This window comes from Haliotis rubra, unplaced genomic scaffold, assembly GCF_003918875.1.
Source record: "Haliotis rubra isolate DU_JTF1 unplaced genomic scaffold, ASM391887v1 Scf1085, whole genome shotgun sequence".
NCBI classification, from domain to species: Eukaryota; Metazoa; Mollusca; class Gastropoda; order Lepetellida; family Haliotidae; genus Haliotis; species Haliotis rubra.
The window spans coordinates 261,240-268,832 of record NW_025764987.1 but is presented as its reverse complement, the minus strand read 5'-3'; the positions used below and the strand labels follow the sequence as shown (position 1 = coordinate 268,832).

General features: G+C 38.6%; 1 long non-coding RNA gene across 1 annotated transcript; it reads left to right on the top strand.

The window, feature by feature from the left end:
- The first annotated feature begins 5,157 nt into the window (after positions 1–5,157).
- Positions 5,158–7,160, top strand: LOC124282137. The gene is made up of 3 exons (XR_006900069.1): positions 5,158–5,216; positions 6,209–6,305; positions 6,544–7,160. It is a non-coding gene; the product is annotated as an uncharacterized LOC124282137 (long non-coding RNA).
- Positions 7,161–7,593: the final 433 nt, after the last annotated feature.

The following is a 7,593-nucleotide window of genomic DNA, read 5'->3' as shown; positions in this document are numbered from 1 at the left end:
CTAGTCTTCCAAGAGCGGCACAGTTTGCTAAATAAACTGAGGAGGTCTTCATACCCTGCCTCTCCCTATACAAATGATCATTATTACAAGATACAGCCATATCATAGTTATCTCAATCACTCATTTACATATACATGTATGTGTGAGAATAATCGTTTTGCCAACCAAACACAAGATGATACTATACACAGAGGGCAAGTGAAGAATATATCAGGCTCGGCTAAATATAAGACTGTTTCTTTGGTGTGAAATGTTTGACTTATTTAGTCCTTTTTGTAAATAGAACTGTACGGGGTTTCTTTGGTGTGAAATGTTTTACTTATTTAGTCCTTTTTGTAAATAGAACTGTACGGGGTTTCTTTGGTGTGAAATGTTTGACTTATTTAGTCCTTTTTGTAAATAGAACTGTACGGGGGTTTCTTTGGTGTGAAATGTTTTACTTATTTAGTTCTTTTTGTAAATAGAACTGTACGGGGATTTCTTTGGTGTGAAATGTTTGACTTATTTAGTCCTTTTGTAAATAGAACTGTACAGGGGTTTCTTTGGTGTGAAATGTTTGACTTATTTAGTCCTTTTTGTAAATAGAACTGTACGGGGTTTCTTTGGTGTGAAATGTTTGACTTATTTAGTCCTTTTGTAAATAGAACTGTACGGGGTTTTCTTTGGTGTGAAATGTTTTACTTATTTAGTCCTTTTGTAAATAGAACTGTACGGGGTTTCTTTGGTGTGAAATGTTTTTACTCATTTAGTCCTTTTTGTAAATAGAACTGTACGGGGGTTTCTTTGGTGTGAAATGTTTGACTTATTTAGTCCTTTTTGTAAATAGAACTGTACAGGGGTTTCTTTGGTGTGAAATGTTTTACTTATTTAGTCCTTTTTGTAAATAGAACTGTACGGGGGTTTCTTTGGTGTGAAATGTTTTACTTATTTAGTCCTTTTTGTAAATAGAACTGTACGGGGGTTTCTTTGGTGTGAAATGTTTGACTTATTTAGTCCTTTTTGTAAATAGAACTGTACGGGGGTTTCTTTGGTGTGAAATGTTTCACTTATTTAGTCCTTTTTGAAAATAGAACTGTACGGGGGTTTCTTTGGCTACTGTGTTTTTGTTTTGTTTTGTTGTTGTTGTTTTTCTCTCACTCTTTAATAATACATATATGAGACCACGATTGTTATATGTCGACCTACATATGCCACGTGGCCAGGGCACCGTGGTCGTTTTCAGACATAACTTCATGCTACATACATCGAATACAAGCTTATCGATGTTTTACTGTGACATTAAGTCAAAAGTGGTCAACATAATAATTCTATATTTATCAGAACTACGATTTATTACTTGATAAATTCCCTTTTACAAGCATTGAGTGTTGGAATAGTATTTGACACATTGCATTGGTAAACATAAAATGTTGCTACTGTAAAGACATAATTAAGACTTATAATATTAGCTTTATCTAAAGAATCTGTTTCCTGACATCCAAGCAAAACATTCTCTCTGTAACTTTGTGGTTTGAAATGTCTACAAATATTATGCTGTTGCCAATCGATAAACTTTAACCAAAAAGGTATGACTGATGAACAATAACACGTGTAATGATTAACAGTATCAGTGAAATCACACTTCTCACACTTGGCAGTATTCTTAATGTTCAGTTATGTAAGTAAACATTACATGGAACAATAGAGTGTAACATTTTAAAATGGAGTTGTTTGTATGTATTTTCTAGCGGTAAACTCATAATAGGTCTTCATTTGTCTTTTGCAACAGCGGGTGATGTCATAACTAATTTCTGTTGCAATAAATTTTGCCAAAATTTAGATTTTATTGGCGTCTCATTAACTGGAATGCTGCCAATTAAGGAGTACTCTGGTTGTGTGGGTTGGGGAGAGTTATTGTTGTAAACATTTTCCCCTACAAATCTCTTCATAGCATTTATGATGTTTTCATATTCATTCTCTTTTAGAAGACAAAAGTTAAACTTGAGGTTTAAGTTAGATTGGGATAAAAGGGCACCGTGTTCATCAACTAACTGTCTTATAAGGATTATTCCTGCATTTTTCCACTCAATATTCATGAGACTTTAGTTTTACATAAAATGTTTTTGTTATTCCATATAACAGCATTATATAAATCTTCATCTTCTTTGCAAAACACCTGACAATACTGTAAAACCTTCTCATAAAATGTAGGCTACTTTCTATACACGTGCTTTAGCTGACGTTTTACTGCTAGAAATACTGATTAATTACATATAGGCACATACCGTCTATCAAACAGGCCCCGAAACAAATATATCCAAGAAATTCCATGCAAGTCTAAAATATGTGGCAAGTCCTTTTCATGATATTTTTTATTCTAATTTAGGAACTATAAAATATGTTCATTTCAGAGACTAGATGTTAGTCTCAGGCACATAGACAAGATAATGACATGTTCTTCGTGTCTAATTTACTAGTGGTTAAGACATACATACTTTGTCTTATAGATCCAAGTTACTTGATGGTGATCTTCGAAAAGTACAGACGTAGACCTCGGATACTCGCCAGTGCTGGAGAGACAGGGGGCCAGTGGCAGGTACAGGATCCACACTCTGGGCGAGTCTGGTCTCGGCGCATCAACCCTTACAACACAGACTTCTTTATCCCCAGTACCAGAACCACCAGTGTCGTGCTTGTTCATGTCAGAGATGATGATATTCAGATCAAAGGTACAGTGGATTCTGTCACGTTATTCTCTCCCCTTCCTGTGTCGGCACTAGGCACGAAGTACATCATGTCTTCCTGTCTTCCTACTACTGACAACATTCACCTGGACACAACGTCGTACATGTCCGTCTTGGTGATAGCCACACACAGCAAGGAGGCGGATATTGACGTCATCTTCAGACTGGACGGCAACGTCATCTATGGTAACAAGACATACATCGACGGGGACACTCTTAGTGTCAGATTAGATAAGTATCAGACTATCTCCTTAAACAGTTCATCTGATATGACTAGAACCATCGTTAATGCTACGGAGATAATTGCTGTCTATAGCGGAACATACGTTGTGAGCAGAGGACACTTCACCACTTTCGAGCAATTACTGCCTGTGAAACATTATGGGCATGAGTATATTATAGCTATCCAGGACCATTACGATGACCGCTCAAACGTTGGTGCCCTGCCATACCAGCTTCAAGTTGTTACTGACCACAGTGACACAAGCATCATGTTTAATAACGGTTCTTCCATATCAGTGGGTGAAGATGGAGTGTACCGTACACGATGTGGAAATACTGAAACGTTCTACTTCAACACCACAAGGCCAGTTATGGCCACTCTGTGTACTTTTGGAAGGCATCACTATTCTGATGGGCTAGTTGTAGTGCCCCCGGTAAGTCTTTATTCCAAGTTCTCAACACTACAAGCCGATGGTACCGTGCAGATATTGACAGACCAAGAAAACAACAATGTGGACGTTCAACAAGCCCGTTACAATCCCTCTACAGTCTTCAGCCCTCCGGTGACATGGAAGAATGTGTCAGATACAAGATACAAAGTGGGAACATTGAGAGGTGGAGGATACACAACAGCAACCATCCGTTCTAACTCTACCTTTGCTGTCCTTGGATACTATGAATATTACATATACAACGGAGGATACAGTTTCAGGACATATTCTGATACAGGTTGGTCTGATGTTATATAAATATTCTCTCTCTCTCGCTCTCTCTCTCTCTCTCTCTCTCTCTCTCTCTCTCTCTCTCTCTCTCACACACACACACACACACACGAGGGAGAGAGAGACACATACATACATACATACATACATACATACATACATACATACATACATACATACATACATACATACATACATACATACATACATACATACATACATACATACATACATACATACATACGTTATATCCGTCAGCTCCTAGTAAGCGTCTTTTTTATAGACGTAGTCTATTGTGTTTAAGCTACAGAAATGTTTGTGTGTGTATGATGTGTGTGTGATGTGATGATATGTGTGTATTGATGTGTGTGTGATGATGATGTTATTGATATTGTGTGATGTGTGTGATGATGATGTGCGTGTGTATTTATGCTAGTCGTATGCGAAGATCCGGATTAGAGTTGATCTTAGCAACCCATACTTGTAAAACTAACGGGATCGGGTGTCAGGCTCGATGATTTGATTGATGCATGTCTCCGTATCCCAGTTGCGTAGATCAATCACTGGATTGTTTCGACCAATCTCCCAGATTTACATACCTCCGTCATATAGCTGGAATAATGCTGAGTGAAGCATCAAACAAACCCATCGTACGAGTCTGCTAGAAAGAGGTTTGGTAGTCAAGATCAGTGCTGTATCACCGCATCGCGACGTTGACGTTGTGATGATGTTACAGATGCCTGATACAGACGCCGTGGTGTAGCTGACATTTTGCTGAATGCGGCATTATTGAACATTCAATCACACATGTTTTACCTGGTTACTTTTTACAATGACAGTGTAGATCAAAACACAAGAAGGGGCGGTGGGCTAGCCTAGTGGTTAAAGCGTTCGCTCGTCACACTGAAGACCCGGGTTCGATTCCCCACATGGGTACAATGTGTGAAGCACATTTATGGTGTCCCCCGCCGTGATGCTGCTGGAATATTGCTAAAAGCGGCGTAAACCCATACTCACACTCACTCAAAACACAAGAAGGCAAAACAAGTACATTCTTTCCAGAACCATGTGACAAGCACTCACATTGTTCATAATGTTATAATATAACTGGAATAATGCTGTGTGCTGCGTCAAGCAAACTCATCGTACGCATTCGAGTCTGGACCAGACAATCCAGTAATCAACAACATGGGCATCGATCTACGCAACTGGGATACGATGACATGTGTCAACCAAGTCAGCGAGCCTGACCACCTGATCCCGCTAGTCGGATCTTACGACAAGCAAGGGTTACTGAAGATCAATTCTAACCCGGAACTTCACGGGTGCAAAACACTAGAAGCCAAAAGCAAACACATAACATGTAACAAGCACTCTGTCGATCGTTAATATGTGTGTTTAAATGTCCGTACTGTTATATATTACCATGCTTGTATCAATTCTCTACACATTCATTGAAAACGTTTCGTCTGATATGATCGCCCAGAGACCTCTACGCCGAATGGGACTGAAAAGACGTCGACTACAAATAGTTCGAGTCTCTATCAAGGTGTATATAAGTTTTTAATCAATACATTGACCAGTTCGTCTTTCTTTTCATTTCTTGCTAAAATAACCCACGTGTTTAATTGCATAGCAATTTAAACATTGTTGTCCTGTATAGGAGCCGTGATATCGCAAATACCAAAGGTTGGTTGTGTAGTTTTCTCCAAATCATACTTCACAGACTATACAATACTCAGGCGTCTTTGATATTTAATGTTTCAACAATGCTGGTGTTCTGTTGTACTTGAAGTGGTAAGGTGGCCTAGCGGTTAAAGCGTTTGCTCGTCACGCCGAAGAACCGAGTTCGCTTCCCCACATGAGTACAGCGTGTGAATGTGCCCATGTCAGTGTTCATGTCGTGGAATAATGTTAAAAGCGGTGTAAAACCATACTCACTCACCATGATGTGATTGTTGTTCTCTATAAATTAAAAGCCATGTTTTCCTTACAGTTAATCTTTACGCTCAAGGTTTCAACAATCAGGCCTTGTTGATAAAAGTGCCAAAACCCATTCCACCATCACAAGAAATTTCAGTTAAAAGCAGATCATTCTTGATACTTCTGAGTAAGAGAGGTATAAGTCTGTTTAAAAGTTTCCACAAAGAAGACCTCCACGACTGTGTGAATGAATATTCTATTTCTTTTCTCCAGTACAAAAGTGTCAGATATAACAGTTGCAAACACGTTAATGTTGATTAAAGGAGAAATATATCGTGGCTGTGGAATGAATGAATAATTGAGTGAATGAGTCTAGTTTTAGGCCGCTTTTAGCAATATTCCAGCAACATCACGGCGGAGACACCAGAAGTAGGCTTCACACGTTGTCAACATGTGGGGAATCGAACCCAGATCTTCGGTGTAACGCCTAAACCACTAGGCTACCCCACCTCAAGACGGTGGAGAAACACCTTCGTCTGCAGTATGTATAGACCACTAACTAACGAAGTCATATATATATATATATATATATATATTAAAGTCAAATATATTTTTCAGCTGTCAACCCGACCAACACTGCTATGATCGTGGGTGTAGTCTGTGGAATTGTCATTGTGGCTCTCCTGGTCGCCTTTATGACATATGTACTCTACATGTAAGTTTTCATGAGTTGACCATTCCTTCTATGTTGTGACATTCTTTTAACGTGTGAGTGGGTGAGTTTCACTATGGGGCGATGTCATTGGGTTAGAATATCCGGGTTAGAATTGGTACAGCAACCCATGCTTGTCTCCTGTGAAGATCCGGGTTAAATTTTAAAATTGGTTTTCAGCAACTGTCGATGTATTTCTCAATATTTATATTGCTTCTGATGAAAGCGTTTGTTCTTGTAGACGCAGGAAGATGTTGCCAGTTAAGGAAAATGCAAAACCAGGTGATGACATTCCCTCACCTACTTACTACGACGAATTCGAAGTCGCTCAAGGTGATGACATTCCTACACCATCTTACTTCACAGTGCCTGACGTCGACGAAGTCGCTCAGGGTGAACAAAGCGAGGAAGTTTACACGGAACTAACATAAAATAACTTCTGGCCTGACAATGCAACGCATTTTTACAGTAATGCTTCAAATTTCATTTTTCCGCGTGGAAAATACATGGATATACCGACATTTGCTCAAAATTGAAAATAGTTACCATGCTTTATTGTAAACACGTGTGTTGTTTGCAACGCTTTGTCGACGTATATTTGATATTGCAGCACATTCGTCACCAGTCGTCCCTTTCCGTAACTTTCCGTATGGTATGTGCGATAATCAGAACGCGAGTAATGATTGCGGTGCTTTGTTAAAAATAATCCGGAGTACTAAAATCGTTTATGGCATTTTGTGATTGTTTAAAAAAATCATGAAAAATATATATCGTCATACAGACAGTACAAAGAACATAGCTAACACAATAGTGTTGCCTAATGAGAAGTTTTTAATAATGATAATGACCTGAGAGATTCAGATACACACGTGTGTTTGTTTACATTACGGTTCTCTAATTGAATGCGTTTCTCACGATCCTGCGGGCTTGTTTTGGAGATTGTACGTGCGCTTTCCGACATTTTTAGGAAATATAATTATAAATCGCTACGAGTTTCAAAACAAAATATGAATAATATACAACTAATCGACTTTAATCTTTAACATTGGGATTTTATTTCACATCTCCGGGAATATTATAGTATATTCAAGTTCCACCAGGAGTATGGCAGCAAGGTTACACGAATGTAAGATTTCCCTGTTTTACCTTGCACGAGATATATCCGTGTTTGTTCTGGTGAACACTTGACGTGGTTTTGCATGTATTTGTGTATGGTGCTACCTGCGATCATTACTATTTGGCACTGTTCATAAATAAAAAAATGTTTTCTTCTGTTTTGCAATGTTCATGT